The 12,494-nt window shown below is 36.0% G+C and overlaps 1 pseudogene; it reads right to left on the reverse strand.

Moving 5' to 3' along the window:
• Positions 1–5,933: 5,933 nt before the first annotated feature.
• On the reverse strand, positions 5,934–11,415 carry LOC103002903 (NEDD8-activating enzyme E1 regulatory subunit-like; annotated as a pseudogene).
• Between the last annotated feature and the right edge of the window lie 1,079 nt (positions 11,416–12,494).

Here is a 12,494-nt window from a genome sequence, read left to right on the forward strand (position 1 = left end):
TTTTCGACCTTGTGTCACACTGTATTGTACCGTGATGATGTTTGCCACACACTAACTTCAGATTCAGTTGAGTTAACAAAATCAACCCAGTCCATGACATTATATTACCATCCGAGTCTGCTGAATAGATGAGATGTAGGACAACAATTCAGGCAGGGGTACTGAATAGTCAGAGATAGTGTTTGCACGTCCAGCCTACCCATGTTACATTCACATTCAACCCAGCAGTGACTCTACATGTATATATACACAGTCATCTCCAATTCATTGTTCATGCTGGGAGAATGAGTAGCATCTGACAGGACTGTTCTCTGTGATTTTAGACAGATGTTCAATGCATGTAAATTTTACTAAGGGCCCAATTGGAATGTTTCCAAAGCATAAGAGAAATAAAAAATGCACTAACTTCTCGAAACAATTTTCTATTTGCAGTCAACTTTGCTTTGCTTAAAATGCCTTCCCAAATTCTCCCCTGGAAGGACAATGGATTTTTTGCTTATTTGCACTTACTTTATGGTTATAGTGTTAGTCTCTGATGTATCATGGAAAGACTATTATGGATTGTATCTGCATTTGCCACCAGAATGAAAATGATTTGTAGCGAAAGTGCAGAGTAGATCTAACCTTAATAACACTTCTTTGTTTCATGCTACATCATGAAATCTTGTTTTCTTTCTATTTTTTTAATTTGCTTGCTTTCAACATTTACATTTGTGAAAAGGACCTTTGTTTATAATACAATATTCTCTGTGGGTTATTGTCTCCAAACGAAATGTTCCTTCTGCTGGGTCAGCATACTACCCATCACATCAAAGCTATCGGTGATAGAATTTCTAGAAATATCTCCAACAGAGTCTAAATTTTATTAAGCAAGGATAATAGGGGAACATTATTTCCCTCTTCTAGAAATAGAACTTCTTACCTTTATAGCTCATGCCCTCTGTCTTTTTAAAGCCTTCTTGATATACCATTAAACCACTTTTTATTCAGATCATTAACAATAATGGTTTCCTGTTTGGGGTGATGTATTATGCTCCAGGGATCATGTCAGGCACTTCGGATTTGCTGTTTCATACAAATCTAACACCAGTACCATTAAGTGGGTACTGTATTTGCTCTCCCACTTTTGTTTTGTTTTTTGAGACCTAAAGAAATTAAATAAGTCTCTTGATGTAACACAGCTAATGAAAAATGGATCTGTGACTGGGAAAACTAGGAGATCCCTTAATTGGATATCTATTCATCAATATTTACAAGGGCACAGATACTGAATACCTACTGCGAAGTGTTGACAAATTGTTCTTAACTTCGTGTGCGTATGCCTAAGTATATTTATTTTTCTGGAAAATAATATAACGAAAATACTCTGGGTTATACATGCTTAAGTTTGAAACCTGACTCTGTCACTTAATAGTTGGGTCATATGGGGGAAAATTATTAAATTGTCTAAGCCTGTTACTGTTCTGCAAAATAAATCTTATTCTACCTCAATTTTTTATTAATGTAAAATGAAAAAATATATAAAATATTCGCTACAGTGCCTAGAGCAGACTTTCAAAGCTGGCAGTGTTATTAAACTTAAAGAGAGCTTTCTATTCCCAGCACTGAAGGTTTAATTTCAAGGACTTCAAGGAATGAATATTTTTTAGGTATTGTTCAAACTAAATGAGCAAGAGAATAGAGAATGGCATTGAGAGATTGAATTACTGGAGGCAAGTGCAATGGAGGAGACAAAGAGGCAGCGTAAGTATTAGTCAACTGAGAAGGCAGCATTAGTATTAGTCGACTGAGAAGGCAGAAGACAAACAACCAGGACACTCAGTTAAAGTCTAAGTTTCTGCCACGTTTCCCTCAAAATATGAAGATTACAGAAGGTACTAACTGGCTTCTTTATTTTTTTTTTCAGATGTCTATATTAGCTCTCCAGGGCAATTAATTTATTCAGAAAACATTTACTAGATGATTCATTTAAGTCAGGCCATTAGACATATTCTTCTGAAGTATTTAGGACATTTAAAATAGAGCTGGAGATGGCCATTGAGACCATCTAGCCAAATATGTGTCTTAGTTTGGCTTCTGCTAGAAATATACCCTAAGAAGGCTTTGAGTGCAATAGTGTATTTGAGAGTGGAGGAAATACCAATAAAGGAGTGAAGAAGTGAGAAAAAGAAAGGATAAAGCCAATAAGGGGTATGTTTTCTAGCAAGCAATAAAGACAATAAATATTTATCTGGTCATTGACACTCTTTCATTTGCCTAAAGAATTATGACATAATTTACTTACCAGAGCAAAATATTTGGTATCAAACAGAGATATCTTCTAAATTAACTCCCATTGCTCACTAGCTGCAATTTCTTAAAATTATTTCAAATCATTTTTGTGACAAGGTATAAATATATAAAATATGTGTATTGTATGTGTAATATACATGATAGCTCAGACAAGTTTCTTACCTTTAGTTTACTCAGGGATAGAAAAGCTTACCTAATAGAGTTGCTAGGGAAAAAAACTAACACTTAGCTGACCACATCACAGGAGGTCAGTATGTTTCTTTTTTTTTCTTTTTTTTGGCTGCTCACCCATTTATCATCTCTTTTCCATTACCAATTCAGCATCCCATCTAGAACTGCCTCCCCAAATTACAAGGACACTCTTCTTCCTTTCTCATGCCTTATTGACTCAAGGAACTCCGCACTGATGTTCCATTTTTTCTTATTTTTATCTTACTTGTAGATTTTTTTCTGCCCTTGTAAAAATAGATTGGATATAATGGCCACATCTGATTATTAAGCTAGATTGAAAATAAGTAATGGAGAAGATGTGTGACTATTAGCCTATTATTTTAAAGATATTTTTAATGAGTATCAAACTCGTAATTATTGTCCACTGGAGAGTAAAAGAGCTAAATCTTTCTTATTTTCTTTTGTACCCCTATGAAAGAGACAAACTGTAGAGTTTTGTTCAATATTAAATATCTGATCTGTTCAATGGACAAGTACTTAAAAGGGAATTATAAAGGGGAAATGAGAACTAGACTCAATGTTCAAAACCTTTAGTAGATGTATTGATTTTTTTCTTTTTCTGTTTCTACAATACAAGAAAAAGACATTTAATGATCACTGTTCGTGATGCTGAAAAAGCTCATGGATGCCAGAGTTAAGCTTTGTACCATTAAAATATCAATGACAGCATTTACCCTGTATGCAATTACAGAGGTGCAGCTGAATCACAAGTGATTGGGTTCCGAATATTTGGCAACCTATCTAATCATTAGAGTTACTGATATCCACTTAGTATGTAGATTTTAGAACTTGGGAACTATATTTGTAAACTATCAGCAGTGAAAAGCAATCAGCATTGAGAAAAAACAAAACACAACAACTGACTAATATTATTCATAGGCAGTTTACCCAGCCTACCATATATTTTTTAGTATCTCATTTTCCATATTGGTTGAACCACATGAAATTCTATTCATATAAATCAAAAAGACTTAGAAATTCATATGGTTCAACATGACAGACAAAATGACACAGGTCTTTTCATGGAGCTATACCATACCATGACAGTAGCCTCTTTTTTTTTTTTTTTTCCAGGACCTAAAGGACTTATGCCACTGTATTAATTGTAACACTAATATTTCTTTATCCATCCAACAATATTTATTGAGGGCCTACTATTTGGCAGACTTGGTACTGTGGACTTAGGTTACACTATCGGACAGAACAACCGATATCTTTACCCACATCAAGTTTGTAATATAATAGATGACACATAAAATAAATAAGTAAAATATATGTACATTATTTTAATCAGTATTAAGTGCTAAGAACAAAAATATATAGCAGGGAAGGAAGGTATTTTATGAGGGGATAGGGGTTGTAATATTAAAGTTGTTGTTCTGGAAGGTTTCAAGAAAAAGTCTGGAAGGAAGTGAAGGACAAGCTGTGTTACTGTCTGTAAAAAGCATTCCAGGCAGAGGGGAAAGCAAGCATGCACATCCTGAGACAGGAGAATGCCTGGTGTGAGGAGAGGGTCCCTATGGGTAGATAGAGTAAGCCGGAGGGAAGACTAATGAACAAGAAGATGAGGAGAATAATGGTGGCACCAGATGAAGTAAAGCCTTTTGAATCAGAGTACAAACTTTTGCTTTTACTCTGAGATGGGAAGCCTTAGGAGGTGCTGAACAAAGAAGTAACATTACCTTATTTGTTTTCTAACAGCCTTTCTCTGTCTAGTGAGTTGGGAATAGACGTAGGAGCAGCAATAGATGCTGGAAGACAAATTAGGAGGCTGATATAATCATCCCAGTGAGACATGATTTACTTGGGATAGAATGGGGTACCATGCAGAGGACAGAAAGAGGTTGGATTCTAGATACATTTTAGACATAGACTGAAAATATTTTCTGAAATGCAGAATATGAGTGTGAGTGGTACTGGGAGGTATTGGGAGTGACGCCAAGACTTTTGGCTTTAATAGAAAGATAGATCAAGTTGCTATATATATGTTGGAGAAAATTAGAGAGAGAAAGTTTGTGGTAGAGGAATGTCAGAATTTCAGTTTTGGATATATTGCATTTGAGAGGCCAAGTAGGTATTGAGTGTCAAGTAGCACATCAGTTAGGATTCAATTAGGGAGTCAGAACCAGTAAGAATGGTAGGGAAGAAGGGGTTCATTCTAGAGATTAGACTTCCAAAATTGTTGGAACTGATGAATTTTTTGGGAAGCTGTAATCTTTGCATCTGGTGGTGGTCCTAAAATCACTGTTCTGCAGCAGGGTTGGCAGTTGGGGAGAAAACAGACGGCAAGAGAAAGTAAGCAGTACAAAATTAGCCCTGAAACAGCATGGAACAACCTACGATGACAAAATAAAACCTGTGAGAACAAATCAGAACACGTGTCTCTCTCTCACTCCCTCTAACCTCGATGATGAGGGTCGCCTTGCAGAAGAAGCTGGATCACTTTGCTACAGAGATGCATGATGTGCTTGGCCCAAACCAGAGAAGCTGACAAGAGAAAATGCAATGGCAGCCAGAAAGGATTGGATAGTGTGACCTTCCTCATTAACAAGGTGAGCCAGCAGACTAGTGAAATGTGTGTGAGCTGCGGCAGCACCAGGCACATTCAGTACTTAAATGTCCATGGCTTTGCTTTCAAATCTCATTTTCTTCTGTGGTCTACCCTAACTTGGAAATATACAGAGTAGGGAATTATGGGAAATATTATCCCAGATTAACCAGGTTGACCCACGATGAAACCACCGCGTCTTGTCAGTTACATAGTATACCCAGAACGCAGGGAGGCAGGATGGATTTAAAGTGTGCATCTGGATTTATTCCTTTGAAGGTGGTACTCAAAGTAAAGCAATTGGATTATATCACCTAAGGTATGCATGTAGGCAGAAGAGAGAACAGTGTCCGTGAATGAAGCCCCAGAGCATTCCAATTTTTTGATGTCCAGAATGTTAGGAAGAACTTTCCAAGGACGCTGAGAAAGAACAGTAAGAGTGTAAGAAGAAAATCAAGTGAAGATGGGATCCAAAAAGTCAAGCAAAGACAGAGTGATTCAAGGAAGAAAAGTGATCATTTCTCCTTTTCCCCCACCATTATCAAATTCCCTCATTAGGAATGTGGGCTTCAGGTTTTCATCCAAATTGTTTACTCTTTATTATGATAAAGAGTATAGGATAGTACCAGTCCTTTGTGTGTCATTAGATGGCAGAATAACTTGAGATACATTTTTTTCTTTTTACAAGTGAGAAAAAGGATTATTAAGAAAACAACAATTTAGGAGTTTTCCCTTTGAATTTTATAGACTTGAGCACAATCTGAAGACAATTATAATTTTGATTATTAACACACTGCACTGGGTGCTTATTTTATAATGAGGAAGTTCCTGAAGTTTATGACATGCAGATATAAGTAGGTTATTAAAAATGACAATGTTCGGTGGTAACTGTTGTAACCTGTTGGGCAGCAGTAATCATGTGTGGCTCAGCAGTTCCATAACAGCACAATTTGTGGACATAATCATCTTTCACCATTACAGATAACCTATATTCCTAAAGGAAACCAGTGAGACAAGACTTTCCTATGTTTTCTTCAACCTAATAGATACCCCTGGATGTCTACTATGTCCTTTATGAAATCCATCAACAGCCCATAACATTAAGTACAGTACTATCTCGTTATCTGGAATGTTCATACTGGAAATGATTCCATCTTTATTAATTGTGTCCAAACCACATTTTTTAGTTAAAGATCAACATCTACCAACTCCAAGAAATGAAGAATTACTGCAGAAAAATTTTAATTCTTTCTCTGAAACAGCTTCCATTGCTTGGCCTATGGACTGCAGTACTTTGTCAACATAACCATTCACAGAAGAAGCATCTTTCTTCGCTTTAACACTGTAAACATTTTGCAGTTTTATATATACACACCAAAATCTGCAATCATGTAGGAAGTTATGCCTCAAGCAGGCATCTTTGGTCCTCCTTGGCCACACAGTCATTTAAGGCATAAGCTGAAATCCAAAAGGATGGTGTCTATTTGCTGATATTCAAGCAGCAATCATCATTAAATATATCTTCAATATTGATTGGAGTCTGAGTTATATTTATTGCTGTGTTTATATTTTTAATAGCTTCTTCAAAATTCGCTTCTGGAGCCCCAGTTTCATTCTTTAGAACCCCTTATCCAATCACATATCTAAAGTTCTCTTTTTCTTTGTACATTTTAGGTGTTCATCCATTTGTTTCACTGTTCCACTGTGCTAAATATTTAGCGATGATTATAATCTATGGATTGTGGCTATGGACCTTTTCCCCCCATATGATCCAAATCATGAGACTGAAAATGTTCTCTCAGCTCAGGAAATGGTTTATCCAGTTGTAGATCTTCCAGTGCATCATCTGGGTAAAATTCCATTATCTGGATGTTCTTTTATAATGATCCTCCTATAGCCAACTAGCCGTATATCTTCTACAGATTAAAAGAGCCATTTAAGAACTCCAGAGCACATCAGCCAAGGTAGTAATGTACTTTTGGGGAGCCTAGTTGCAACCATAGTAGTAAAGCTAGAGGAAAAAGAAAGGTCATTGTTCAGAAAATTTTCTAAACTCACTTCCACAAACTTTCAGACCCATTGTCATTTAATTGTTATAATAATTCCATGACAACTTTATCTTGGTTCTTGCTGATATTGCTTCTTTGTAAGAAAAAATGTTTTCAACATCTCTGCTTATCTGATATCCATCAATAATTGTAAATGAATCAGTACCAAGTTCTTAAGAATTGCGGTTCCTGTGGCTGTTGCATTTATTAGGCAAACATGAGCAGACACTAATTACTCCATGATTACTCCATAATCTTGCCCATGATTACTCCATAAACTCAGTAACCCTGTCCCCCAGAAAAAAGCCAAGACCCTGCAAAGTGCCACAATCACCTCCTGCAGTATTTTTTTTAATCAGAAACGCTTTTCTTTTTTTCCAGCTTTATTGAGATGTAATTGACATATAACATTGTATAAGTTTAAGGTGTACAGCATGTTGATTTGATACAGTGAAATCCATTTTTAATATTTTAATGCAGTACAGGGTAAAGTTTAATATAGAAATGAAATTTCACTGTGAACATTTCTGTCCATATGTTTGGTTATTCCATTGATATTGAATGTTTCCTTGATATTATTGTTTACTGAGCCCCACAGGTGAGAAAGAAAGGTCCCAAAGAGATAAGAATAAACTAGTTATCTTGGGGGAAAAAAAATAAAAAACTCTTCAATTCTGATTTCATTTTAAGACCATTTTGTAATAGATAATGAAATCTCCAGTATAAACTGTGTAAACTCTCTAAACTACAAAGAATCTTCAACTTATACCTTTGTCATGTAGTCATTTGGCAGTTGGCATTAGGCTACCATAAAGCAGTCATATTGCTACTTGTTCATTATCAATGCATGAATCATTATATCTGTAAATAAATATGATTTTTTTCACATTATCTTTTCCCTTTTTTATGTCTAGTGTTAGTAACACGTATAACATCTACAGTGTTTTGTATCATATAAGACAATATTGATGTAGGTACTGACAGACAATTCATCTTGTAAACAGGCAAAGTAAACTTATGGTATGGATAAATACAGTATAGTACTATAAATGTATTTTATCTTTCTTATGATTTCCTTAACAACATTTTATTTTCTCTAGCTTACTTTGCTGTAAGAATTCATATATAACACATGTAACATACAAAATATGTGTTAATTGACTGTTTATGTTATGTGGCTTCCAGTCAGCAGTAGGCTATTAGTAGTTAAGTTTGGGGGAGTCAAGAGTTATCCTTGGGTTCTCGACTATGCAGGGGATTCATGCCCCTAACCCCCGAGTTGTGCAAGGGTCAACTGTACTTGCATAATTTAGAATGGAAATGTGTTCATATGTCCATTATTATATTGAAACCAAATGTCCTGGGCTTCCCTGGTGGCGCAGTGGTTGAGAGTCTGCCTGCCAATGCAGGGGACACGGGTTCGAGCCCTGGTCTGGGAGGATCCCACATGCCGCGGAGCGACTGGGCCCGTGAGCCACAACTACTGAGCCTGCGCGTCTGGAGCCTGTGCTCCGCAACAAGAGAGGCCGAGATAGTGAAGAGGCCCGCACACCGCGATGAAGAGTGGCCCCCGCTTGCCGCAACTAGAGGAAGCCCTCGCACAGAAACGAAGACCCAACACAGCCAAAAAATAAATATAATAAATAAATAAAAGATTACTATTAAAAAAAAAAAAAAAAACAAATGTCCTTGTTAAAATGATGACATTAGTGAATCTCTATTATTTTTATAATTTTATCACAAATTCAGTGCCATGAATTTAAATAAAAGGAATATGAAAAAAACATCAGTTTTTAGTTCTCATAACCAATGTCACTCTTATTTTTGCTGGAATTATTTTCTCTACTGTGTTTTGTCCATGTTGAGAGGAATTTTTAAAATCATCACAGATAATAACCAGTTTAATCAGGAATTCAGCTTTAGGCATTTGAAAGAAAATTAAATTGGATTTCTTAGTGTTTTGTTATTTGTCCTTGGTGCCTAAGTTTGACAAATCATTTTATTATCGTTTGTCTCAACAATATACATTGCCCAGAAGGTAGCACATGCATATGTGGTGTGTGTAAAGAACCTCTTCTTTAATGGCTTCAAGGAGATACTTGCCTTTTTTTTTTTTGATCAGTTTTGATCAGCTTTAAAAAACCCTCTTAAGTCAAGGACATATGGGTTTATTTTCAGTCTCCAGATGCTTTAACCGCCACTCTTCATAGCCACCAATATATATCTTATATAATTAATCTCAATGTGCACTATCAAAATATATTAGCAAAATATAAAGGGGGGGGAGTAATATTTCAGTTTCTGTCCCAGATTGAATATCAAACAGTATCACAGGATATATATAGAGAAATTGTATGTAAATTTTGAATACCTAAGTGTTGCAATAGATGTGTTCCTTGTGTGCTACATAGGAGAAGGATATCTGTGTCCTGCAAACAGGATGGTGGGCATGTTGAGTTCTGTATTCTGGAGTGGTGTTGAATTTATACTGGTGTATCTGCCTTATCGCCCTGTATCTGTGAAATAATGATGAAATATAATTTTTAGTGTAAAGAAGTGGGTCCTGTCTAAAACCAGGGTGTGTTCTGTGAGCAAGTCAGGAATGTTATACATGTATGTGCACAACTGAAGAAAAAAAGCATGCAATAAAAATTAAACTTGGTATCTCATCAGTTTACTCCATCCCGATTCTTTTCTCTTTGGTCTTCAGTGAGTGGTGATTAGAGCAGCCCTGGACTAGCGGATGCCTCCCCACTCTGATGGTCTGTGATGTGCAGCACCCTGGTGTTTCCCTTGAGTGCCCTGCTCCTAGTAAACCCCATCGAGGTTGTCAATAGAGACTTGAATCGGCCTTTCTTTCAATATGTTCCCTTTCCTGTATTGCCCCATCATGTAATATTACTTTAATTTCTTTACTACAATATTAATTTTATATTTCATTTAACTTTTTTTTTGGTGATCTCTACCATAAGAATGGAAACTCTCTGAGGGTACAGAATGCATTTGTCTTGTTTTCTTCTGTATTCCTTGAGCCAAGAATGATAATTGGCATATAATTAACACCAACTATTATTTTGGAATGAGCAGACAAGTCTGTTGAATGCTAGATACTTACAATAAGTAACTGGCAGAACCAGGATTCAAATAAATACAGTTCCTCTGGAGCCAAGACCTCTTATCAGTATTCTGTAAATCATGACCTCATAACTCAAGGTTACTGACTTTCCCTTATCCTAATTCACACTCTCCAAATGCCAAATTGTCAGACCAGTTTTGAACAAACCCAGCCCTGTAGGGGTGAGGAATTACTGGGAGTTTTCATGTTTAAGGTAGAGGCACATTCTCTGAGTAGATCTGAGTCTGAGCAGGGAAGGCATGTATTCTTTGAGCTTTGCTGGTTTATAACCCAGATTAGACAGTGCCAGACTCACAGAGGGGCACCCATCTCTTCACTGACACACTAAACCACTGTGATCCTTGAATTCTCCTGGGCTGGGCCTGAGTTCAGCTATTGGGAAATATGACCTCAAACAAAAAGTTACTGAGCACCTTTAAAGACTTTTATGCAATTATAAGCTTAATATCAGCTTAAAATTTATGATGTTAAAATAGTTAACACAAGAATAACTTGAATTATTAAAGGTCGTGTGTAAAATTTTAAATTCTACTGACATACTAGAGTCTGCAGATAACATCTGGAGAACTGAGTTTTTCTTTCATGCAAACACTTATTAAGGACACACTATTTTCTAGGCAGTGCTCCAGCACTGAGAAAGGTGTACAGTTGTTATTACTATACTTCACATAATGATATATCAATTACATTGACCAAACAATCATTTCCTCCTTCACAAGGGAAGAAAATAAACACATGATTTGTTTGTTTTGATTTTGCAAAGTTTCAATAGGATATTTCTGGTATACAATACATTGATTTTATTGATAATTAATCTCACAACACTATTAGAAAAACTGCCAAGTTATTTACGCTCCATTTTGTTGATTTGCAATTTCATTGATTAAGTGCAAAGAGGGACATAAATCAGATTGTTCATACCTGTTTTCTAGGTTCAGACCTTCCAGTGAAGTTACTAATACACAGTCACATTAAATAAAGTTTTCTGCTTCATAGAATGCATTAAGGCATCTGGATGACAACTTGGATGAACTCTAAGCTCTTTTTCATGTTATCTTATCTTACTTTCCAATTCATTTTCAGTCTCCCCAAAATACTAGTTTATTTCTAGTTTGAACTCCAGATCTCATGATCTTTCTTACTTCTGTTTTCATACCCATACCCCAAACAGCCAGTTACCAAATATAATCAATTTTGGAAATATATTCCAATTCCTTATTTTTTCACAGTTCTCACTTCTAATGTTCCAATTTCAACTGGAGTCCTACCTTGCATCCAGGCTTGTCTCCTCCCAAAACACTCCCACAATGTTTTTGAATTACGCTTTTCAGAACAGGGGTCAAAAGTTTCTTGTTGATTTATATCACCTCTAAAAAAATAAAATCAAGGCGCTTGTGCAGCCAGGCATCCAAGGACATTTGTGACCTGCTCCAACCTAACTTTGTAGCCTCATATCCTGTCCCTTCCCTGTGACTCCTTCAGCTTGTAATCCCAGCCCTGCCCCTCACACACATTCTAGGCTTTCCTTAAAATGACACACATTTTCACATATTTCCTTTAATGTGACATACCATTCTTTCTATCATTCCTTTCAGACTCTACTTTATTAATCTCTACTCATACCTTAAAACCAATATCTCATTCTGGTTCTCTGCTAAACAACTTTGTATAAAACTCCATGGGGAGAAACTTCTTATGCTACTGTGTGTATTAACGTATTCAAGGTTTCCATGCTTTTTAAAAAGGGTTTCTTCCTTTTGTTTATCTCACTATGCTGAAAGCTCCTTGAGGGTATACACCAAGAATTATTCTTTTCTTGTGACTCCACGAAAACATGAGAAGGCCTAGACTACATAAAACACTAAATAAATGTCAAATGAGTGAATTAGACCCATTTTCATTCTCGTTTTCCTTCAAACATCCACCATCTCTGGTGAATTAAATTTATGATTAATTTTAATTTAATACCTGTCTAGAAAGCAAAGAATATAGCTCTCATTTTCTACACCTAACATCATCTCCTCAGCTTTATTAATGTTTCAAAGAGAAAAATCTTCATTGTGGGAACATTTTTACTAGAAGAAGATCTAAGTGTAAAGCAACTCTGAAACTTAACTTTGTAATAGACATAGTTGGTCATAAAAAGTTACTGTTCTGAAATAATTCATTGCAAGGAGAAAAAAAACATCTCTTATTGAAATTTGGAAGACAAAAGAAAATCTGGCTTTTGGGAAGGTGA

The sequence above is a fragment of the Balaenoptera acutorostrata genome, chromosome 9 (genome assembly GCF_949987535.1).
Source record: "Balaenoptera acutorostrata chromosome 9, mBalAcu1.1, whole genome shotgun sequence".
NCBI lineage: Eukaryota > Metazoa > Chordata > Mammalia > Artiodactyla > Balaenopteridae > Balaenoptera > Balaenoptera acutorostrata.